We start from the raw sequence: 25,633 nt of genomic DNA on the forward strand, positions 1-25,633 counted from the left end.
ATTTGTCAGAAACTATCGAATTCACAATTTCAAGAATAAATCCATTTTTACTAAAATGTCAGTTTAGAAGACTGATCTAGTTTCCAAGTCAAAATTTGAAGAGTTTTCAGACTTTTTATTTCCTGTATACAGGGCCAATACAGAAAAAAAGGATTTACAAAGTGATAGGTCTCATTTTTTAATTGGTTCCACTTGTTTCTTCCCATTTCTTTTCCCAACTATCGGGCTTGTTTCCTTGACATCCTTCACCCGTGGAAGTTGCAGGCCAGTCCAGAGCTCTCGTCTCCTCCAGTGTGTCCTCAGTATTTATTCCTTTCACAGTGCTTGTGAGGAGGTTATTCAGCAAGTGACCTAAAAAAACATTTAGGTGAACATTCTTCCTATCTGAGTAGGAGTAAGACACATTCTAACTGTTTTCTTACCTCTCCACTGACTTGTTGTTTATTGATGTATGAGTTTTGGTTCATTTGCTTAAATAGTTCAAGGCAGGATAAATGAAAGTCAATGAAATATAGAGTCATTTTTGTCAGTGTGTGAATGCTATTAATATTGGAGCCTAAACTCTGGTCAGTTTAAAACACAAAAGTTGAATGTTCAAAAATCAAGGATAAGTTCTCCTTTATACATTTTTTTATAAGCCCAAATAATCTCTTGACTTCCTTTTTTGATGAGATTAATTTTGATCTCTGAAAGAAGAAATAAGATGATCTGTCATTGGTATTTCTTGTGCCTGGAGCATTGATCATGACACACAAGCAAAAATGGTTTGTCTTTTCTGAAAACTACTGGCTACAATAGAAAGGAGTATGCCAGGTTCATAGCAGGAGCTCCATCAGGCTCCGTATAACTAGTGGGGGTTTTTAAAAGTTAAGTCTAGATGGTCTAATGATCTTTGAGGTAAGGTTGACTCTTTCCTAATGTTGTTCTTGCTCTTCCCTTCATGTTTTGAATTACAGAAATTGTGGGGGTGGGGAGGCGAGAGGGGCAGGACACCTAAATCCTTCTTCACTTTTAAAGGATTAAGGCATCTTCCACCTGCTCTGCTCCTCGTGATACCAGTTGAAATTTTATATGTGATGCAATGATAGAGCTGTGGCCCAGAGACTGCAGAGTATTAGGAAAATACAGGCTCCCTGCTTTCTCATTAAGAGTATTCTTTTCTTATCTACAAATATATGCAGATAAGATGCTAATTATGTGGATCCATCTGTTGTATTTAAAGTGTCATAAATGTAGATCCTAAGTTTAAAGCTGTTCATAGAAGCTTATTATTTAAAGTCCTTCTTTTTAGAGTATGATTTTTTTTAGTACTGTTTGCATCTGGAACAAAGTTTAAGAGGCTGGGAAGGCCTGCAGGTTGCGCGTTGACTAATTGTGAACCATATTTTCCGTCTCCTTTGGGAGCTTCCATGACAAAGCGTTTTACTCACCCTGGCCACAGCTCCTACCATTTTTGTGGCATCTGCTCCCAGCACATGGATATCTATTAAACAGTGGGTGGGATGGGAGGGGGGAGATGCTTTCCTTCTTTCTTCATCAAGTAACATGGTAACCTGCTAGGGAAGAACTTTTATCTGAGCATTTGTATGGATTTATTTGCCATGTATGGTTTGCAGGTGTTTTGTGACAATTCTCTGGCATGAGTAAAGCCTTTGAAAGGTAAGACAAAAGGAAAGAAGCTTAGTTTTGAATTACCTGAAGGTGGTAGAACGGGGAGCTCTTTTGATGCAGCTGGATTGTCAGAAATACACCAGAACTTTTCTTTCAAATTTTTGCAGTAGAATTAGAATAAAAAGAATCTGGGAAAGATCCAGGTGATGCATTACTACATCAGTGGAAGTGTCCCAGATGTCTAGCATCCTGTTTTTCTCTACCAGATCAGAGCCAACCCACATAACACATGGCATGCTTAAGGAACACAACTAAGTGTTCACATTTGTCTCTTTGAGTGTGCACCTGACATTGGGGATTCCTTGTAGGACAGCTCCAATGAGAAGATTTCTGAGGTAGTACAATGGGTTTTACCCGCTTCTTGCCCCACCAACCAGCAGAGGTCCAGACCTTGGCAGGCATCATGCCACCGCTCTCTCTCTCAGATGTGTCCTCGGAGAGTAGAGTGACAAGAAGACCAGGATATTTACAGGCTTGTAGTTTCCTCTTGTGGTCCAGCAAGGTGTGCTGCTTTATGGGGATGCCCAATATACTACAGCAGTTGATAAGAACTTCCACTAGATGATATTAGAAAACACTAGGCACCTTTCAAAGAAGGGAAGCAGCCATTTTTCAATAAAAGTGAACCAACAGTAAATAAAGGCAGGAGAAATAAATATGTGCACGGGTGGCTTCACTCAGGAAGAGCAGGATGGATGTACTGGAGCATTAATGAGGCATTAATTAAATGGAGTAAAGCAGACCAGTGCCATCCTGTTCAATTGCTGTGGCTTGGTGAGACCTCAGATGAGATTAGGGCAGTGAGCTAGTTTCCATGTATTTGCTTGGCATATGAGGAGGCCCTTTGATGTGGGGTCTCTGCATAGCTCTGTCCTCATTTTTACTGGAGATGGATTTCTGTGTCAGGTAAGGACACAGACAGAGATCAATGTGCATGAGTTGAGATCTGCTATGTCAGGGAGATGTTTTCATAGCAACGTGATGAACTCTACCATGGCTTCTGGAGAAAAAAGTGTTAAAAGGCCATTTTGTTGTATCTCATACTTCATTCTCGCTTGTACATAATAACATCTATTGTTATTAGACAGAAAGCTTGCTGAGGGTATCTTAGAACTGTCTGTGTATTAAAAAGTAAAAATCAGTAGGATTTGGTTTGGCAATCAGCCTAACCTTTTAATTTTCTCAGGAGGAATTGGTGGAAATTACTGTTGGCTTTGATTCTTCACTATCTTTTTCCTGAAAATACTTGAATGCTGAAGCAACTCCCAGCTCATCACAGCTCCCACCCTGCCATCAAGGAAAATGCGGCTGAGTTAAAGTTTAGCTCGAATTCAGGATCTGAGGCCTTTGACTGTTTGTGATGCACAAACTTTAAAAAAATGCAAGCATCACCCAACAGTGAGTCATCAGATGTGAGAGAGTTCTAAGGAGCATCCTGGGAATCTTTCATTTTTCTCAGTTGTTGGCATTACACTGGGTACTAGATAACTGTTTCATCATGTAGAAATATTTGTTGCTGCATGCTAGCCCGCAACAAGGTAGTGTGCTTCCTCACAAAGGCTCGTGGCTGCTGGGAGTGAAGCTGTGTGAATAGCTTCACAGGCAGGCTAAGAAAGATTTGACAGAAGGTAGGTAATGCCTGTTGAAAACAAGTCCTCCTACGTCATCCAAGCACTATCAGGAATATGTAATCAAGTCTGAATAGCTTCAGTCTGTCAGGCGACAGCATTAAAGCTACAAAGAAATGTAATTGATTTATATTTTGCATATTGATTGCTGCACTTTCCAAGGTCCCCCTTCCCATACTGATGTTTTAACAGTCCCTACACCATCAGCAGTAACACCCTCAGCTTCCCTCCTGGTGGATGGACAAATGGAAGGGGAGCTAATACAATTTGATGCCCAGCCTGAGACACTCCAGGATCTGCAGCAAAAGCTGGGTCACATATTCTGAAAAAGTTTAGCAGAGGCTTTTCTCCCACTCCCTGACTGGGGAGGGTTATGTAAAAGACTTTTTAATATTAAAATATTTCCTTTTTTCTATGTAGTCTTTAAAATAAAGCCTCTGGCGCTGTTAATATCTCTGATGTTATTGCTTTGAAGACTGCATAAAATGATATTAAAGCAGAAAGCTTTTAAAAGACTCGTCCATTTCTAACATTGGCAATCAATCTGACTTTGTAGCTCTAGATATAAGTGGAAACTTTGATTTAACAGAAGTTAAAGGCAAAAGATTTTACATGACAGTTTGAACAGATGCATATTTCTAAGTGCTGAACTTCCATTTGTTAGAATTTCATTTAGTGAAGGATGCTCTATAAAACTGCGACTACCTCACTGCATTTGACTGCAGATTGTTAAGTGTAAAAGATCTTCTGCCTTTTATGTAGCTAATTCAATAAAGAGAAAAATGAGCCTTTTCTACCTAATAGCGAAGAATCCACACGAATTTTGGCACATTAGGCCCTGTGTCAGCCTGGAAGGAAAAAACAGGCACATTAAACGATATCTTATTTAGAAAGCCCAAAAATAAATGTCAGATAAAAATGTGAAAGATGTTTAAATTGACTTCAGTCTGTTGGGACTTACGTGTTGCTGTGTGGAAGAGTTTAGGGAATAAAGCTTCCTGTTTTGCAACATGGTTTCCTCATTTCCATTTCTGAGAAATCAAAATATTTATCATACTTTGAATTAAGAGGAATCAGACTAGTAAGAGTCCCTCATCTGACTGGTAGGAGACTTATCCCTGAAGAAGAAAATTTAAACTTGTCTTATGAGATCTTGGAGTTCATAGGTCCTATAAATTTACCATTGGGCATGACCATCTAGAGGAAGGCCCTTCACCTTCACTTTAGGGCAGTAATTCCATCTTCAGTCTAAGAAACATTTTACACTGAAAGGGGAAAAAAAGTTTCTTCTTTGACAAATGACAAATTCCAGTATAAAACCTTTTTGTTCCATCTCTTTTATTCCACCATCTATAATTGAATTCCATGTCTTGGTTGCTCCAAGGTTATTGTAGCAGCAAGAGTACCATCACCACAGAAGGACTGGATGATGGATGAGGGAATTGAGTGTACTATCAGCAAGTTTGCTGATGACACCAAGCTGGGAGGAGTGGCTGACACGCCAGAAGGTTGTGCTGCCATCCAGAGAGACCTGGACAGGCTAGAGAGTTGGCCAGGGAAAAATTTAATGAAATATAATAAGGGAAATTGTCTTACATCTGGGCAGGAACATCCCCAGGTTCCAGTATAGGTTGGGGAATGACCTGTTAGAGAGCAGTGTAGGGGAAAGGGACCTGGGGGTCCTGGTGGACAGCAGGATGACCATGAGCCAGCACTGTGCCCTTGTGGCCAAGAAGGCCAATGGCATCCTGGGGTGTATTAGAAGGGGGGTGGTTAGTAGATCGAGAGAGGTTCTCCTTCCCCTCTACTCTGCCCTGGTGAGACCTCATCTGGAATATTGTGTCCAGTTCTGGGCCCCTCAGTTCAAGAAGGACAGGGAACTGCTGGAGAGAGTCCAGCGCAGGGCCACAAAGATGATGAAGGGAGTGGAGCATCTCCCTTATGAGGAAAGGCTGAGGGAGCTGGGTCTCTTTAGCTTGGAGAAGAGGAGACTGAGGGGTGACCTCATCAATGTTTATAAATATATGAAGGGTGGGTGTCACGAGGATGGAGCCAGGCTCTTCTCAGTGACAACCAATGATAGGACAAGGGGTAATGGGTTCAAGATGGAACACTAGAGGTTCCGCTTAAACTTGAGAAGAAACTTCTTCTCAGTGAGGGTGCCAGAGCACTGGAACAGGCTGCCCAGGGAGGTTGTGGATTCTCCTTCTCTGGAGACATTCAAAACCCACCTGGACGCCTTCCTGTGTAACCTCATCTGGGTGTTCCTGCTCTGGCAGGGGGATTGGACTAGATGATCTTTCGAGGTCCCTTCCAATCCCTAACATTCTGTGATTCTGTGATTCTGTGATTTCTTATTTCCAAATCAACATGAATCTTCTGATATTGTTGAACTAAGCTCAGTCTGTTCTTCTAGCACCTTTTCAATCATTCCCCATCACTTCAACCTTTTCCTTATTTATTTTTCACCCTAAGATGATAATTTCTAAGTACTACTTTTCCTTATAGACATATTTTTTTGGGGGGGTTACTTACATTATTCTAAAGAAAGAAATATGACATAAGTTGACTGCATCTTTCCATTATTTTGAGCCATTATTCAAGTCTTTGACAATCAAATTTCAAGGAAGAAATATTAATCCGGCTGATACTGTAACCAACCTCTTAGAAAGACAATCAGTCTTTCTCAAATGCAGTCTACTGTAATTGTTACATCTGTTTACATTTGATCTATTTGTGTAAAATGGAATTATTCCCATTCAACTATTACAAAAACTCCCTTTGCAGAACTCTCTTTGCAGTCATTGCTGAAGCAGTATCCAGCGAGCCAAATCAGGAGTGGTGAAAAAGGTAAAGCAAAGCATGTGTTTCTCAGTTGAAGTTGCAATCCCTTTTCCAAGTTTACATCTGGTCTGACTTTGTGATTCAAAACAGCATCCATTTTGAAGCACAGACTGCATGTAAGACAAAATGCTTACCTTTGAGAAGGGGGTTGAGTCTCTCCTCCCCCAAATGCAAGCCTGTATATGTTTGTGGCTGTGGTTGGGTAACTTTGAGAAAATAGTAAAGGCAAGTGAGAAAATAAACATCTCCCCTTCTCCCCACTCTGCCAGTGCCCCTCTGTTCTTTGGGATTAGCCTCTGGGACAAGGAGAACTGTCATGTTTCCAATGCACTGTGGGGTCCTGGTTCCATAGCTCCCCCTTCCCTCTTGTGTCCCTGGATTAAGCCAGGGAATGTTCATACCTATCCTTGTCCCAGCGTATTGTCAGGGCACAGCAAAAGTCACACGCAGAGGAGGGGAAAGCTGGAAGGTCCTCGCAACCCAGCAGTCGAAGTGTGAATCTGCAGACAGATGTGAATGGAGTCACTGAGCTGATTCTGCTGGTGACGGACACGTGTCCCAGGATAAAGGCAGGCGTCCCAGTGGGTTTGGTTTACCCAAGATGCTGAGCACCGCTCTAGTATCTCTCACAGTGTGAAAGACTGAAGAAGATAGTAGAGACAAATTAGCAAAGATTGCCGTCACACGTTAGAGACATTGAAATCAGGTTTTTGCGATGCTCATTAGCTCGATGGCCTCATAGCTCTCACGCTGAATGAGCGCGGTGAGGCAGAGAAGGGGTGTTCCTCCTGCGCTCCTCTCTGCTTGCCTTCAGGAGCCAGCCGCTGTCTGGTGTCAGCTCTTGGAGTGTGGATTTGATTCATGGCATCCGACGTATCACCCAGGATTTATGCTACGTCAAGGGGGCTGTAATCCTCTGTTTAAAGTGCCTGTGAAGAAAGGTTTCATGAAAGTCGGGCACTCTGATGCATTAGCGGATGTTTATTGCTATTCTGATAGAGTACTTTCAGGTATCATAACTTTTTCAGACCTGAGCTCTGAGCAGGGAGGCATAAATATCCAGGGGAAGGCTGCTCGCGCCACACACCGACCCCCTCCAGTGGGATTTGGCTGCAGGTAAGTGCAGCAACTGTGATCATCCTCCTCCCTGGGACTTCTGGGGTGACATAAGGATGCAGAGAGATTTGCCAACACAAGTGTTGGCTCAGCACACCATTCGGAAAGATGCAGAAGGGGAAAGGAGGAAAATGGGGAAGACCTGCCCAGCTGTAGAGAAAGCTTTAGGATGACAGAGATATTGATTTAACCTTGTGTTTTCATTCCTTATAGTCACTTCAGCTGCCTCAGATTCTGACCATTCATGTAGAAAACCCCAATTTACAATCAATATTGAGCGAACCATACTTCAGAGATTAAGAAAGGCCTTTTTTTCCTCATCCCTGCATGTACTTAAGTCATGTCAGGCCCGGCAGAGAGCAGAAATAGAAAATACGTGTCCCTTAGGACTGAATAATTCACATGATTTATTTAGCATCTTCTTTGCCAAGTAAGAAAATAACACATTTTTACCCTCTTTCCTCTGAAATAATGGTGCTTGCCCTGGTATCTTGAAGTAGCCGTTCAGGGTGTACCAAATATAACAAGAACTATTTTACCAGATGTTTTCAGGCTAACATGTACCAGAGACTGGCTCTTTGTTTTCTTATGTGCTGGCGTGTGTTCTGCTCTCTGAGGGGCGTGTGAACTTGGAGCCAGGTTAGTCACTCACCCATAGACAGAGCGGGGTTAATGTTCAGATGAAAATGAAAATAATTGTGATTTGAGCAGATCAAATTTCTCAGAGTATGAAATAATATACTGGGCAAAAGCTATAATTCACATGGCATAGTCACGCACTAATGACATTTCTAGGTTGTTTCTGAGTGATTTCAAGACACTACGCCATAAAATCTTAATGTGTTTTATTAGAATAAGCATGTGTTTTATATGTAATGATCAGCAAGCTCCAGGGCATGAATGAAGCAGTAAGGGGCTTTCTCAGAGCATTTTTATTCTATGATTTATTGTGCCTTAGAATTATTTTTCAGAACTGACATTTGTGAATGATAAGTATTTTTTTCTGCCTGACACCAACTGGTCTTACACAAAGGGAGTCCTGTGATGAAGGTTTTGATTGTTCTTAGATAAACAAAAAGCAGCCTTACAGATTTCATAATGACTCATAGCAGAGTGATTCATAGTAACTAAGCTGTTGGGGTCTTTGAAGAAGCTCAGAACCTGAATTTTATATGCGTTAGAAGTATTTTTCCTCATTTTGATGGAGTTAAGGAGCAGTGAGTTAGGCATAAATGGCCTCTATGGTCAGTTAAAAGTACTCCTAATACAGCAGAGTTGTGAGAAGTTGTTGGTCAGGCTTCTGGATGGATGGTTTTCCACAGGACCAGGGGACCATGCTGAGTTAGTGCTGAGGGGAGCAATGTGGCCCAGGTGCAAAGGTTTAAAGCTTCAGGGTGCTGGGTGGTACGGACACTCACCAGGCAGTGCCCCAGCATCTCAGCAGCACAGATAAGTCTGTGAATGCTCCTATGAGACAATTGCATTTTACTTATCCCTCTGAGCAAAAAAAACCCCCTGCTTTTTACTTCTTGACTCTTCATTTATTTACTGAATAGACACTTTGTTTGTCCTCATCTCTTGTTCCCACGTACCTACTTCAAGTTCCCATACAAACTCTCCTCCCCATAACTCCATGTCCTCGCTAGCTCACACCAGTTATCTCACATCTCACTGATACTCAGCTCACAAAAGCTGCATTTCCTACTTTACAAGCATTCCTATTTCAGCCATTCCTTTGGCTTTTATTCCCATCACTCATTCTCAAGCTGTGTCTGTTTTTTCTGACTTTGATACATTTGGTTAAGGCCGTTCTGAAGAACAGCCTTCTTTTTAAAATTGCCCAGCAAGCCAGCCTATCTCATGGGCTGGCCTAACTGATCATCTCTAGCAGCCTGCAACCCTCAAGAGACAGAGAGTTACAGAATAATCATAGAATCACAGAATGGCTTGGGTGGGATGTGACATTAAAAATCATCTAGTTCCAACCCCTGCCATGGGCAGGGGCACCTTCCACCAGACCAGGTTGCTCAAAGCCCCATCCAGCCTGGCCTTGAACACTCCCAGGGATGGGGCATCCACAGCTTCTCTGGGCAGCCTGTTCCAGTGCCTCATCACCCTCATGGTGAAGAATTTCTTCCTTATATCTAATCTAAATCTACCCTCTTTCAGTTTAAAGCCATTATCCCTTGTCCTATCACTACATGCCCTTGGAAAAAGTGCCTCTGCAGCTTTCTCATAGCCCTCCTTTAGGTACTAGAAGACTGCTATAAGGTCTTCCTGGAGCCTTCTCTTCTCCAGGCTGAACAAGCCCAACTCTCTCAGCTTGTCTTCACAGGAGAGGTGCCCTAGTTCTCCAGAAAGCAAGATTAGGCGCATAGCCTATCAGTCAGTGATCATAGCCTCAGCTGGACTTCATGGATAATGATAACTAGGGCCCAGATCCAGTGTAAGCAGATCTGATTTAGGACTGGATCACACTCTGGTGATGTTCAGGTGTGTTTCTCTCTCTCCACTGTCTCAAAACACTAGCTCTTATTTTGGCTAAATTATTTCTACTCGATGCTTTTGAGTGCTGGAACTCTAAACAATGGGTGTGGCCCTGCATAAGGTGATCACACTGGGTCTGGGGCATGTAGTAATATTATTATTACTCAGTGAACTTGATATTACATGGGAATATGATCTCTCAACCAAGCTAAGCAGAGTCCAGGACTTGAATAAAGCTGAATCTTCATAATCTGTGTGCTGGTCATTGTGGAATATGATGATCTAATTAAACTGTGCTTTGCACCTTTCTGCTCTTTTGTGTTGATCTCTCACCGAGCTCCGGATTAATTTGACTGTTTACATGCTATAAATCCCACAGTGGATTTTGCCTTTGTGGGACTTTGATGTTAATGCAAAGGAGCCAGTGAGTCCTGAAAAGTCAAGGCTATTTAATTTTATTGAGATACCACGGCACCAAGGTTTGGGTGGTTAAACCAGTTTATTTTATTGGGAAAACTTAGGAACACTCACAGCTGTGACATAGTGGCTCGAAGACTCCTGTTTTAATGAGAGGCATGCAGATGTCTGTTATTCAAAGCACGAGATAATCATCGTGTCTGAACAAATTCAAAGTGATATCAGTTTCTGCTCATTTTATTATGCAATTTCCACTTAGTCCATCTGTCACTCATGTTATAGAAAGGAGATGTGTTGATAAAGTAGAGGATTTACATGCTTCCTGGAAATAAAACCTCAATAACCAAACAGTGGCATCTGGTTTCCACAACCGTTGATGAGAACCATTGTGATCTCTTTCTTAATACAGGCATGCTCCAAAGCACATTGAAATTTGACAAAAGCTTTTCCATCCTTGTAGTCCAGCTCATTGCTACTGAACCCGTGAAGCTACTGCAGCGTAAAAATCGGGCCCGCAGTATGAACCCTTTACAGCTTTAATAAACTGCATTTTGATCCTTCTGACTTGTATCTGAAAATGTACCTGTAAATCAGACTTCCCAGATGCATTAGTAGTGTAATTGGGTTTCATAGCAGGTGCCCCTCACAGCATTTTTCACATCTCGAAAAGGAAATTAGGATCTGGTGCAATTTTTTAATGTCCTTAAGAAGATCAGAAGGAAAAAATAAACTCAATTAATGAGACACTTCAGTGTCACAGAACCAAGACCTCTGCTTCTTCACACATTTTTCATTGCCAATGTATCACCCAGACTGGCTGCCTATGATGGAAAGAGACCCTAGAAATGAAGTAACATTCATTCTCTCTTCTAGTAATGCTTTAAATCCCCTGATGATAACCATCTCAGTGGTTGCAAATCCCCGGTTTCTGTACTGAAGAGCCCTAAAACATATCCAGACATGGGCACAGGCCAGCCCTGGGTCCTGATCCTGCTGGTGGGATGGATGTGGCATGTTTTCACCCACTGCCGGATGGCAGTGTGGTCCACAGGGATGTCTGGGGCTGCTCAAGGGGGTTATAGTTCACCAACGTCCTGAGTGATAACAAAGGCTCGATGTCCTGAGTGACAACAAAGACTCGATTCTCCGCTGGAAGTTCAAGGCAGGAAAGGGGGAGGGCAGGGAAGAAAGAGAGATTGGGAACAATTCATTCACTAACAAACTTCTGGGGGAGGACAAGTGGGACCTGGCTGTGCTTGAGTGTTCTGCTTGAGGCCAATCCAAAGTATTCCTCTTCCATTACAAAGATCTTAAGCTTATTGTGTAATGCATTAATAAACATTGCATTAAAATAATTTGCAAAATAATGCCAATAAATAATGCATTTCTCCCAAGAGTTTAGGCAAAAATCTAACCCAACCCCACACACATCGCAACATCCCCTAAAATTGGTCTCACAATTATTGCTCCTCATCTACAGTGTTTTTTCTTGCCTGGCTTTGATGCCATGATTTGACCTAATTTATTTCTGTCCATCAAGTGGCTGCCCACAGTTTCCCAGGGCAGAGAGCAGCTCACTGAGCCTGTCCCATCCCTGGCGCTGCCTGCAGACCACTGCCTTTTAGGAAAGGTGCTGCTGTGCTCCACATCCATAAGAGGATCATGATAATCTCCTTGACTATAAAGTTGATGTCAAGCAGCAGCATTAACGCTTTCTTTGCTGGTGAGATGAGAAAGGAGACCCACAAATAATCCCTCTGGATTTTTTTTTCTTTTTCTGACATAAGCATTTGATTCACTCCCTGGAGAAGGCAACCTTCTTCCCAGAACTGAAATAAGATTCACTGTATATTAATGTCTTACTTTTTCTACTCTTCATCCTTAGCTTCTTCCATCGGTATTAAATCAATCTCACTGACCTGAAATGTGTCAGCTAAGATCTTCCTGCATTGAAACTCAGGAAAAACTAGTCTTATTAAAATAAAAATGACAGGTTCAGGCAAGAAACCTTTTGATGACTTTCTTTTTCTTCTACTCTTGGCAAAATCGGAGCTTTACATGACTCTCTGCTAAGCAAATGTCTTAAGCATTTTATTTCTTGCTATGAGTAGCAGCCTCCAGTGCCCGACACTGCCCCCTCCCATGCAAGGACTGAGTCAGCCTTTTTCTGGACACCTCCACCTTGGAATTTCATCTGGAAAATGCTGTTAAATAGGTCATCCAATTTCTCATCTCCCCTCTAATAGCTGGGGCAGATGAGTGAACACTGAGCCAGGTACAAGGGGACATAGAAATTGCTCTTGTCAGCCGCTCTCTAATGACCCCAGAGGCTGCAGAATGGACTCGCTGGAAATACCCATCGAATGCAGGAATCATACTGATGGTTAAATATGCAAGGCTTTAATTGCCCCATGTCAGCTTAGCTGTGGTAGCCCCATGGTGAGCACTTCACCTGCCACAAATGCAAAACAGTTTAACTTACTCTGACCTTCCGTCATCGTCTCTCCCATTGGTATGAAGCAGATTGTTCCTGCAGGCAGCTCACTCCTACCTTCTGATTCAAACTGGTATTTTATTAAAATAGGGTGCCACCTTTCTCTCTTTCCACTCACATCAAAAAGCATCACTATTATGGCTCTGTCTGTAAAAGCATCATCTGTCTGAAGGAAGAGGTCTGGCTGGGGGATTTGCTCTAGGTAGTGAAAACATCATGGAGTGTCCCTGATTTCAAATGCTGGAGAAAAAAAAAATGCGTAACATTCTCCAAAGCAAAAGGGCAAGCTGCAAATCGAGGCAATTCCAGCCTGGACAACCCTTCAGAAGGGAATACAAATCCCAATTTCTCTGTCCTCACTTTTCATGGGCCCTGCTGACAGGAGAATTTTACTGACATTCATCTTCATCATTCATTTTCAGCATTCACTTTCTACATTCAAGAGGCATTTTGACTGACAGAGAAACGCAAAAAGAGACAGATGTACTCACTAGGGAAGGCTTATATATAATTGAATATGTAAACATTTGCAAGCCACTGTTATTTTTACAATTATATGAATAACATTGTCTTGACTTGTGCTCATAGACCTGTCAGGCGCTATGTAAACCTGGGTGCAGAGCAGCTTCCCCCTAATTCACCGCACCACAGACTCTGGGCATGCAGCAAGTACCAGCATCCCGTGGTGCTTCCCGCAGCCGGGCTTCGAGGCACCACGTCATGGTCAGCACCAGAAGGTGGGTGTCAAAGACACCTTCTGCCATGGCTCTGCAGAGGAAAGGCAAGCTGTACCTACCACAGGGACTTTATTTTGCAAACTGTCCACCCAACTCCTTTTTATGGTGTGAAGAGTCAATAAAGTAAGTTGTTTATGTTCTACACCATTCTGCCTTTGGGAAATATCCCAAATCAGCTGAATTAGCATCAGCTGAGTGGCAGGGTAGTGACGGGGGAGTCCTCAGAAGGCCCGTCTTGTGATGGTTCGTAAGGGATTACAAAACGATGCCCTTGTACAGCTTTGCAGCGGTATTTTTAAATGCATGATACAGTAAATCTATTTGATGATAGTCAGCAGCATATTTTCGGTACTGCCACTCGCTGGGAGGAGCGTCCACCCAAATGAGATTTGGAGGGATCGTCACCCCCAGTCAAAGTAATGAGTTCTGAGTGTTGATAATGCTCTTTGTGAGTACAGTGCCTGTGCTCAAAAGGAATAGTACAGGGAGACCACCCTTCTTGCCCTGGGAGTTAAGCTCTCTTTGGTGGTATACATCGCTCACCATGGCAATGGGAATTGAATTTTCCGCTCCCTGCGCTCTCCTGGATACTTAAACCAGCCTCATGTAATACTATTGTTGGCCAGTGTCATTGCACCACTGAAAACTAAATGAATGAATAAATTAGAGCCATGGCGTTTTGGATTGATGAATTGTACCCAAGTTTTTTGTGGCAGTCATGAACTCCTTTTCTGATGACAGACGGAATGATGCTTGTTAGGTGGTTAGGGAGATCATTGTAATGAACAAACGCAAGAAGTACGGTAGCAAAGCTGTATATCAGAGAACATAGAAGGGATTATCCCTTAAGAAACCTCTTTCCAACACCAATTGCCTTTTGGCTGCAGGGCCCCTTCGTATTACACAACAGTTTATTCTCCCTTATTGATGCAAGTAATCTGAGTTTATGGCTCCTATCAGAACCTTTTCCTCCTTGGCCTTTTAACTGCCTTTAATATAGAAGCTATTCCCATCTTCTTGAAAGTTTGTGCTCCTTCATCTTTCAGCTTTCAACCTTCTCCTGTTTCGTGTGTCTCTGAATATCCCTCAAGGACACATTTGCAGTGCTCGGTTCCCTTTTTTGTCTGATTTCTCTGCAGTTGTCTCCAAGGCCTTTTCCTTAGCCCCACTTACTGCATTGTTCCACAGCTGCTCTCAGCCGTGGGCAGCACTGCATGTCCCTTTGGCTCTGCCCACTTCTCCAGGACTTGGTTGGGTGCCAGACCACTGTTTGGATGCCCTGTGTTCCCTTGATGTATCTAGACTGGACTCCTGACCTGTTTGGGTTGTTTCATGGTGGGCTCAAAACCAACTGACCTGGACCAGGGTTGGATAATTAGCCCAAGCTAATTTATTGGCTGCTTGGGAGGACATGGCTCTTTGCCCTTGGCATGGCACTTCTGTTACCCATCAGTAACACCACTTTGGAGAGCTAATGCCAGCAGAATAATATCGCTATATAAAGCAGTGATTCTTTTTGCCAGTGTAGCTCCCTGAACTGGTTCATGTTAGCCTGAAATTGCATGAGGAAAGGGGCAAGAAGGGGGCAAGAAGGCATAGCTAATAATGTAATATATAGTGTGTCCAATTGTCCCTCTAAGTGATGGTACAACATTAGATCTGCTCAGCTGTGACATGAAACTCACCCCAAAGTCATATTTTGTGGCCCGTTAACCAGCATAAGAGCAGACTGCTTTGAGGAGGAGAGGTCCTTTTGGATGCCCCTCATATTGCCACCTCTGCCTGTCAGTGCAGCTGATCACGCACTGTGCATGGTGAGCTGAAACATCTGGAAATCAACCCGAGGGAAAGAGAAGCCCCATTGCTCAGCTCTCCCCATGACTTTGGCAAGTGACAATGGACATTTCCTCAAGGCAGTGGCGAGGTGTTGTGCTCCAGAGGAGGCTGCTGTGCCTGGAGATGCCATCAGCATTGTTTTGTGCTGCTGGTCCCCACAGCCTGGTGTTTGGTGAACGTGAGGGTGGGGGCAAGGTGAGTCTTTGTCATCTCAATGAGAATGAAAGGTTAATGGGATGAGACAGAAGATTGTCATGCAGCATTGAGAAGCAACATTGTCTTCGCATATATATATATGTATATATAGTTTAAATTTAAAGTTTTTCTAGGAGACCTCTTAAGTGCTGATATGTTTTCCTGGTGAGACATAGATGTAAGCCTCCATTTAACTGCCCCCCTGAAGTCAGACCAGGGTGATCCCTATGGCTGTGGAACAGTTGCCCCAGGAAAGCCAATCTTTATTGCTTGGGGACCTTTGAAATTGGGGGCCTTCTCTTTAGTGACCAAGAACAGAACCCGAGGGAATGGCAGGAAGATGTGCCAGAGGAGGTTTAGGTTGGACATTAGGAAAAGGTTCTTCCCCCAGAGGGTGGTGGACACTGGAACAGGCTGCCCAGGAAGGTGTCACGGCCCCAAGCCTGACAGTGTTCAAGAAGAGACTGGACAACGCCCTCAGACACATGGTGTGACCTGTGGGGTTGTCCTGTGCAGGGACAGGAGTTGGACTCGATGATCCTTGTGGGTCCCTTCCAACTCGGGACATTCTGTGATTCTATCACTCTATGAAATTGGACTGGACGCACCATGGTGTTCAGTTCGGATGGAAGCAATGTGCTTCAGGGAGCAAAGCACAACAGAATACCTTAGGGAACAAACTGCTCCTCGTAGGGATGGTGCAGAATGCAAGTTGTCCTTTTCCATCTCCAATTTCTGCAGCTCTGCGGGATCTGTTAGACTCGGATATATGGAACACAGTGATCTGCTGCAGGGTACAGTGGCACATGTTTTTAATTTTTATTTTATATTTTGATAGCTTAAGCTGGTTTAAGTATTTATCACTTGCCAGCCTCTGATTCCTGACTCTATGTTGCCCCTTGTCCTCAGGAGGAAAAAAAAGATTATTTTCTACTGTATGAGTTCCCAAGCAGCCATGTAAATGCTTGTGGCAATGTCCTGCTGGGGTAGTTGAGGAAGAAGTGATGATGGGAGAGTTGTGAGCAGAAGGATTGCAGACAGGGAGAAGGAAGCTGTTCAAACCATCCCTCAGTGGCAGCCAGGTGGGCAGATGGCCTTATCCTGGTTCCTGTTGCTGACTGTGTTGATGTTACCCTGATACTGCTAACATGGTTTTCGGGGGCAGATTCAGACCCAGACTGTAAACACCAAAACCTTGTCTTGATTAGTTTTTATGTAAAAGCTGACTTCCAGGGACATTTTAACCAAAAATAGCGATGTTTACACTATCAAGTTTTGTTGTTGCTAACTGCAAAAAAGTATCTCATACTTAATTTATGTGTATTTCACTTATTTGAAAGCAAACAAAAGATACATTCATAAACACTGAGGTAGAGTATCATATCTTTAACTGATGCTTTTGCATTATTTCCCAGGGATGTGTTGCTCCCAGTTGGAGTAGTACCCACTGAGATATAAGTGAAGGAGTATACGGAATGGAAAAGATACTGTGGATTTTGTTCATTCCTGAAAATGTAGGATTTGTCAGCCTGTTGAATTATACCCGTTTTATCGCATCCTCTGGCCAGTCCCTGTGGCTTCTGCAAGAAGAACACTTACCCGTATATCAGCCTCTTCAGATCACAGCTTGATCTGCTAGGTTAAATAGCTAATTGAAGATGAATGCTTCAGTGTATATTAGTCAAACACTGTAGTTAAAGGGGCAGATAATTTCTTTGTAGCTAAACACAAAGGCAAATGTCTCTGTTTCATTTGTTCATTGCCATCCCCACAGCCACCTATGAATGGCTGCTGATTTAATTGCATAATCTAGCAGGACTCTATGGCAGGGCTTTAAGTTAACCATATCTAAGTTATTTGTGTTATACAGCCACTCTTCCTTCTGCCTTCTTGTTTCTGTGCACTCATTCCATATCTACATAAGCCACATGAAGATATTGGAAGATGCTACAGATGCAGGTGTCTGCTAGAATCTCAGACTGTATCGTTAGCTGTGGCCATCTAGACACTAGCTGGAGAGATGTGTCATTTGGTGAATAATACTTAGTTTTTATGCCAGGAGTTGTACGTTCAGGCTTCTGCAGACCATATCACAGGCTGTGAAGGCAGCTGTGCCCACTCCTCCTGGAGCAAGGGCTCTGTGCTTGGAAAAGTTGGGCTTTTTTGGTTTGATGATTTCAAGTGTTCTCCTTCCCTGTTAAGTAGAACGATAGAAGGAAAAAAAAGTTGAAATGAGTTTGAGTCCAGCCTAAGTCCACTAATAAAATTACATTATTCACTCTGTTGGTTGTTCTGCTTTTTGTTCCAGGTTGCAATAGTTCAAGCTTTGTGTGAGCACCTTCCCTCCTCCTACCCTTTGTCCCCCAAGGTCTCCAAGCAGCACATAGCTGTTGTATAGAGGCAAGAAATCCCTATTCCTTTTGGAAATGTTAGCCCCTCTTCGTCACATAGGGAAAATAAGGCTTCAAGGGACAATATGAGTAATGTAATGGTTGCACAGAATTCCATGGTGGGGACAGGAGTAGGCTGTAGACTTCGTGACTTCCCAGGTCTCTGTACTGATCTTGGTGACATTTCTCAGTCATAGTTGCAGCTTTTTTGCTTCAAAAAGGAGCATCATGTCCATTAAAAACAAAAATGAAATTCCTTTTAAAAGCAGTGTACCAGGACATTACATGTGTATATTCAACCTCTTGTCTTTCCTGAGTTGCTCACGCTGCTCTTTGAATCCTCCCATCTGAGGCACAGTCAGAGCTGTTTGCGTTCCTCCAGAGCCTTGACCCGAGCGCTAGTGGTGTCTGGAAGTTGCACCAGAAAGGCTGAGCGAGCAGGGTGAAATGTGCTCTTTGGGCCTTGGCCCTTTCTGCTTCATTACCGTGAAAAACCCACAATTGAATACCAATTCATTTGTATTCAACCTGGCCGTTCTGCTTCCAGACCTCCTTTCTTGTCTGCAGCTGAAGGGATGTCACGAGGAAGTGACATGGCAGTGACAGTTTGTGTGTCATGGTCCACTTCTATTTGAACTTGATTTTTATCTAGTAATGAATCAAGCCACGGGAGTCCAGTCTGGTAAAAAAAAAAAAGAAAAAGTCCCAAGGAAGCAAGCTGAAGCTACAAAGTTTTTCAGTCCATTTGGAAATAAGAATGCATTACAATGTGCTTTTTCCCTCCATACCAGACCCCTGTATTCTCACAAGGTAGACTGGGTGTAAAAGGGGTTTTGCATTATTTATTAGTGTGCCTCTGTCACACATAATGAGGGCTATAAAGTATGTAAGAGTTTATAATTGGCTATCTGCAAGAAGTAATCCTGAGGGGGCTGTGTAACGATCAAATAAATTATGCTTCATTATAGTAGTTACGCCAGGGATATTAGAAAATTGTTTTTTAGTTGGAGGAAAAAAAAGAAGGAGAAGCAGAAAAATAAAAAATCCTCATTACTTCCCAGACCCACTTCTGTCAAAGCTTTTACAGTTTAAGGCAAGATTTCAGTCTTCCTCTTTAAAATTCCTGATGTGTTCAAGATGCTAAAGAAGCAGTTGCCAAGATACTTGTACAAATAATGCATAAATGGAGTTTATCTAAATTGTTTTATTAATAAACTTTACTGAACTCTCCCATGCAGTTAAGAAAGAGATCCCAGTTCCCCACTATACACCCTTGGCACATCAGCTTTCAGAAATGAAACTTTTATCTCTTCTTCTCAAGGGGATATGAATGCCTGCTCCCCCTTTCCTGAATCTAATTATTGTTCTGATAATTCAGAACAAGGATTCAGTGGCAGTAAAATACAAAGAAAAAAAGGATGAACAGCTGGTCCTGGAAGCTGTGGTGGTATAATTTTAAAATGAACATTTACATTTCAGAAAAGCCAGGACGAAAGAGATCTCCATGTTTCTGACTTAGTTATAGGGCTCCTCTGGTGCTTCTGGAAATAATTTGTGCTACAGTGGATGTGTCCCTGGAGTACATGAGTTAGACAAGGAAAAGTCTTGTCAGATCCAGGAGGGAGGGAATATCCCTTCCCTTAAAGCAGTTACCAGGTATTATTCTAGTTTTAAAACAGAAAGCCAAGGAAGGACAGAGTTTCTCTCATGGTACAATATACTTGGTTTTGGAAAACCAAGTGGAAATCACCTGTAGAAACAGCGAGCTGAAGACTGTGAGCAGAGTTCTGCCTTCACTGAAACTGGTGGCAAAACTGATAGAAATCATCAGGGCCAGCTGTCCCGAATAAATCTATGGTTACAAGACTGGGTCTGCAAGGTTGCACGTGCTTTTGTATGTTAAATGGTAACACTTTCAGAAGTCTAAAAATATGTCACATAGCCCTTCTGGAGACATAGTTGTCCCAGCCCCTGTGTGAGCCGTGAAGTGAGCTCATGCTTTGAGTACATTAGTAAAACAGTATTTTGTATGGATAGAGTGAAAACTACAGAAAACAGGAGCCAACTGCAGAGACCAAGAGCAGTGGAAGGATTGTACTTACTCCGTAAGTAGCTCGGGGCAGCTTGCACACCCGAAACCTCACCCCAGCTCCAGGCTATTTGCTGAATGCAAAACTTCGTCGAACAACTTTGTCTTGGGAACGCTAGCAGGTGGCTTCATTTGCATCAGAGCAAAACCAGGTCACTTGTTTCATATTTGAAGTATAAGTTGAAGGTATTCAAGCAAAGATCAGTGGAACAAGTGGCCAGCGGGGAGCTGGATGTGTCACAGGAGTCAGCTGATTCTGAACAAAGAATGCAAATAATGGTTAGGATACGAGGCAAGTTGAAAATAAGGGACTTTTCCTTCTTGAAGACTTTATAAATAGTCTAAGTGCCATCATTAGTTGCATCTGTAGGCATTTAACATTCTTCTGATAACTCATTCATTTTCTGTTTGTTTCCGTTTTTTTCTTATATTCCCTCTCAGTCCTTATGGGAGGTCCAGCCAATACTGCTGTTGCTCCTTAGCACTCACTACTCCTAGGTCTGAAAAAGAATGCATTCTTGTATCTAGCAATTGCATGCTCCAGTCGCCAAGTATTAATCCATTAAGCCAATGATCTTGTAAATTGGAGCAGAAATAGTAAGTGCTGGGGATGGCATCGAGGCACTGATAGGCTTTTATCAAGGACAGCCTTTATAGTAAAAATGCACTTGAAGAGTCTTCAGCTGCTCATAAAGCATCATTTCTGAAAAGTTTTTAGCAGGACAGAACAGGAATGAGCTCCAAGAGTCACACAGTTCATTTTAGGGTTTTTCTAGTTAGCATTGCCATCACCTTCAAGGTCCTAATTTAACTTGATTTAACTCTCCTTTTGGTTTCTCTCAGTTGAAAGCAACAAGTTTGATTCATTATTCAGCTCCTGTGATAGTATTCTGGCATTGTTTTTTGTTTTTTGAAGGAAAAATTCCAACAGATTGTTGAAGCCAACAGCCGCAGAAATCCTCTGGATAGAGGAGGTTGTATGAAATGCCAATTCTAGCAGGAAAAACTTAATAAATTGGGACTGCTCTCTCTCATTGGAGAGAAAGGTGCTGCCAAGGAGGGAAGAAAATAAACTGTTCTCTCAGAGCCCCAACAGAAGTTCAGCAAAGTCCATGGTTTAAGGAGTGAATTTAATTGCCACAAGGAACATATGGGTTAGACAACATGAAAAGCTTTGGTTGCAGACACAGAGCCACAGGAACAGATTGTCTTAGATGGTGATGAGATCTCCATTGTGAGAGGCTTTTTAAGAACAGATTAAACAAATATTTCTCTTGGAAAATACAAGTAGAGCTTATCCTGACTTTGAGGCTGAAGGATGGATTAGATGAGTTCTTGATAACCCTTCCAACCCAAGTTTCCAAGACTTTTTTTGTTTTAAGTATGTTCTCTACATAAAAGAACTTACTAAATGATACAGGAGGAAGATGGGAAGCAAAAAGAGCTGAGGCATTACTCTTTTGCTTTGGGATAACTCGCAGGTGGGTGGGAAGAAGAGGACTTCAAAGTGAGATCAAAGGTGGGCTCATGAGCTTGTCAAGGGAGAAGCACACCCTTCTACTCAGTTCTTCCCTCTCACCCACTCGTCTTCATTGTCAGAAAGTGTTAAATATGTTTGAGATGTTGGTAAAGTTGTCCATGTGGATTGTTTCTGGAGAGGATAAGCAGCAGCGCCAAATTTTTCTGAGCTGCAGATGTGTGATATATTTGTAACAAACTGCAGCTCCTATCCAAAATTATGATTTATCACATTGTGTGGCAAACTGAAAAGTGGGACCTATTTGAGGGAAATTGACTTGGTAGAGTATTTTTCCCTCAGCAAATTGGGTCAGTTATGGAGTTTGAATGCGTTCAGACAGAAAACACAGAAAATTCCCCTTTTTTAAAAAAATAAATAATAAAAAAAATATTGGGTGTATCACATGAAGCACACTTTAGAGCATGTAAAAATCTTGCAAAATGAAACATAGACAGTCTGATGGTATGCAAATAGTATTTTGGGTGTCACACAGTTCTCATTGGAGCTATGCTGAACCTTATCATCTCTCTTACTGAAAACAAAGTAGCTGAGAATGGGGTAATAGCTGGTTTTAGTTTGACCGATGAAGCCATGTTGAATGATGAGTTTCACATGGAATCTTTTATTTCTTAGATTTTACTCAATTTCTTTTGATTTTACATTGTAGTTCAGCACAAACGCAAGCTGCATTGAGTATACCTTTGCTGATGCATAGATTAATTAATGTGCTTAGCTGCATGCTCTGCAAGCAGCCTTGTAGAGTCAGGGGGTATTTAAAAAGCTGCTAAAAAATGTTGCATCTACAGCAGCAAACAATAAATTAAACTGACCTCTCCTTTACCAGTTTCTGTGTATTTCACAACATTTAGCTGTCTATGACTTATCCATCAGAGATAATGGAGAGAGATGTGTTTGATGGCTGCAGGCCCGTGTATGAATTAAGTTGGTCTGTACATTTTTGCTGAGTAGGGGGAGACTGAAACGTGTGATGCACCAGTGAGAATAGTATAAAGGCAAAAGTGATTCTCAGTTGTGTTTGGTGACAACCACTGACTTTTACAACATTATATCAATTTCTCTTACTCTATCTCATATCTAGAGATGTGGTTTCCAAACTCGTTTGATCTGAGGGGTCTTACAGGCTCTCCAGTAGAAATGTGGACCTATTCAATCTTTTTTCCAGGTATAGATTACCTAATCGCGTGCATGAACTTGCTTGGAAGAATTTATTGGTTTGCGAGAGGGTCTGCAGACTGTGTACCGAAAATGCTACCTGTGGTCTTGAGTATTGCTGAAGTTTTACTAAAATGTGCAGTGATCGTTGGACAGCTCAACTGAAATAAAACAAACTAAAAAAACCCCACAAAAAACCAAACAAAAACCACCACCACCAACAAAAACACACACACACACACAAAGCCAAACAGGCAAAGGCTAGGTAGGTAGTATTCCCGCACTGGATGCAGACTTTGCATCAGTTCCAGTTCCCTGGTCATTTTGGGGATATGCCCCCAAAGTGAAGGAGGTGGCTAGACATCTTTGTTGCTTAATCCACTATCTACAAACCATTATTTTTCACAGATCAGTGAACTAATAGACATGGAAAAGCATTTCTTTGGTATTTAATCCTTATCTGAATATTTCCAAAGGCTGGGACAATGCAGAGGCAAAATCAGTGCTCAGCAGTCAGGCTGCTGCAGAGTTTTCCTTAATGCTTATAACAACCTTAGTCTGTCCAGTTTGTATTGAAAAGATATGGCAATGCCTGTCCATTTATCCCTTCGTCTACTTAGGCATCTTTACTGACACAGGATGTATTTCCTTCATTCCTTCCTCATGGTCCTTCAAGAGATCAGCTCATGTACTGCGAAATCCTTTGAGAGTGGAGCTTCTGCAAAGGCTTGGGCTAGTTTTGTCTGATTGCTATTGAAATTCATATTAATGAAAAGGAATATGCCTTATCTACTGTGGAGAATTATGTATTTTGGGAAACTAGTTATTAAAATACCTTTTATTAATTACAGTAGGCACCCTTGTGTTTCTAATGGAGTGATTTCTATTTAAATACACTATGTCATATGCCATATGCTGCTCTAGACTCTTTGAACTGTCAAGCATTTGATTCTGAGCCACAAAATGATGGGTCAAGCACACAGATGGGTTTTCACATGAAGAAGTCTGATGGCATGTGATAATGCTTAGGCTTTTTTTTTTTTTTTTTTCCCCCATAAAGCTTATAATATACAAGCAGTGATCATGGCTTGCCAAACTAAAATGAGCTGGCAGTCAAACTCCAGAGTATTTTCTGGAGTTCTTCAAGCATTTCAGTTCCACTCTGCAGATTCACTCTGCCTTTAACTGGACCATGTCACATCCTTTTCGGAACAAGTGGTGTCAATCAGTTTGTTGTGTGACAAACTCTGGGAGGAATGACAGAGACACCCACCAAAGCTAACCCTGAGTGACTCCGTGGTAGCAACTGAGGCAGAGCAAGGCCATTTTGAAGCAGCAACTTGTTTCAATAGAAATAAATTCCATTTAACGTAGAGCATACAGGTTTACGCTCAGGAGCAAGATAATTTTTCCTCTAATCTTCTCTTCTTCCCTAATATTTAGGTCATTTCCTATAAAGGAAGGCAGAATTCATGACAGGAATTGATGCATTTTCGCCTTAAGAGCAGAATGAGGGCAGGATGATAGAAAATATGGGATAAAATAAAGTGTAGGTGACTTTGGGCCAGATTCAATTACAGATTCATACATTGTTTTAAAGTGTTTACCATACAGATATTTTCCCTTGAGGTAGGTTTTTAAGCTCACATTAAGATCAATAGAACCTAGGGTGAAACTCATCAGCCTAAATCTAGATGCTTTGCACTGTTAGGGATACCTTAGGGTTTGCAAGACCTCTCCATGGGCTGGCAGGTAGGACAGAGGACTTAGGAGAAACTTGCCCAGCTCTGGAGAGGCAGCTGGAGGCCAAGCAAGACAGTGAAGAGCACAGAAGGTGGGGTATTTGTGTGGCTGAATCCCACTTTGAGTCAATCCTGCCAGTGGAGCAGAATTCAGTCACTGAGCTACAAGTGTCTAGTGCCATTTGAGATGCCCTTGGCTGTCTCACCTCCAGCTGCTAGTCTGGGAGCGTCTGGCTTTCCCTAATGGCTGTGTCATGCCTGCCAGTCCCGTGTGAATGTCTTTGCTGTCTTAGAGTTAGGTGAACTTAGATGTGTCCTAGTCATAGACCTATTGTCTATGTATTCTTTAGGATGAGAAAAATATATTCTAGACTCCATTGATTGTACTAACAAGGGTCTCAATTCAATTGCCACTGCAGAGGCATCTCTGCAGGTTTGATATGCCCTGTGCCATTTGAGGTGTCTAGAAAGGAAGATCCATGCTGTTCCGGAGCAGGAGCTGGTCTCCAAGTGGGCCACCCAGCTGAAATGCAAGTAGTCCTATGTGCGTGCACCTGACTTAAGCCCCAGCTGCCTTAAGCTGAGATGCCTGAATGATGGAAAACCAGATTCCTAGTCTTTCATGTTGGAAGGGATGTTGAGAGGTCATATACGCCAACCTTCTGCTTAAAGCAGGATGAACCGTGAATCATGGCTATGATAATTATTTTCATGGCTCCAGGTACTCCTTTAGACAAACATAAGCAGCCAAGTCTGGGTTTATCCAGAATGCTTAGTGCTGTGCTTTGTGTCTAAACACTGGAGGATTCACAATCTTGATACTCCTCCACTTACCTCATCCATGGACACATAACCAGTACATATTGCAGGAAGCCAAAAGGAGAAAACCTAGTGAATCTCTCAGATTCCATTGTCTGCATCCAACACTCATGGCTGGGAGTAACAGCCATAGTGAAAACCTTCTTTTTTTTTGTTTCTTTTTTTTCTCCTTGATTTGAACCTTGGTCTCTCATCCTCTGGGATCTGTGGAGCTTCTATCAGCTGTGGAGCTATCTATAAGTACCAAATACTTATATCATAACTGGCTGAGAAAATGAAAATTTAAGAGAGACTGTGTGATCTGATGGTGAGGGAATCAGCCTGGAGGCTGCTTCAGTGAATATTCATTCTTTCATCAATTGGTACGTCCTCCAGATACTCTCCACCTTGACTCTGTCAGCAGCCTTGGCCTCACTTAACCTTAACCAATAAGACATAAATTAAACAGGCACATACCTGTTTCCTTGGATCTCTCT

General features: G+C 42.3%; 1 protein-coding gene across 1 annotated transcript in view; it reads left to right on the forward strand.

Moving 5' to 3' along the window:
- LHFPL6 (LHFPL tetraspan subfamily member 6) overlaps positions 1 to 25,633 on the forward strand; it is a 146,078-nt gene that overhangs the window by 96,320 nt on the left and 24,125 nt on the right. The window lies entirely within an intron of this gene.

The sequence above is a fragment of the Caloenas nicobarica genome, chromosome 1 (assembly GCF_036013445.1).
Source record: "Caloenas nicobarica isolate bCalNic1 chromosome 1, bCalNic1.hap1, whole genome shotgun sequence".
Classification (NCBI taxonomy): Eukaryota; Metazoa; Chordata; class Aves; order Columbiformes; family Columbidae; genus Caloenas; species Caloenas nicobarica.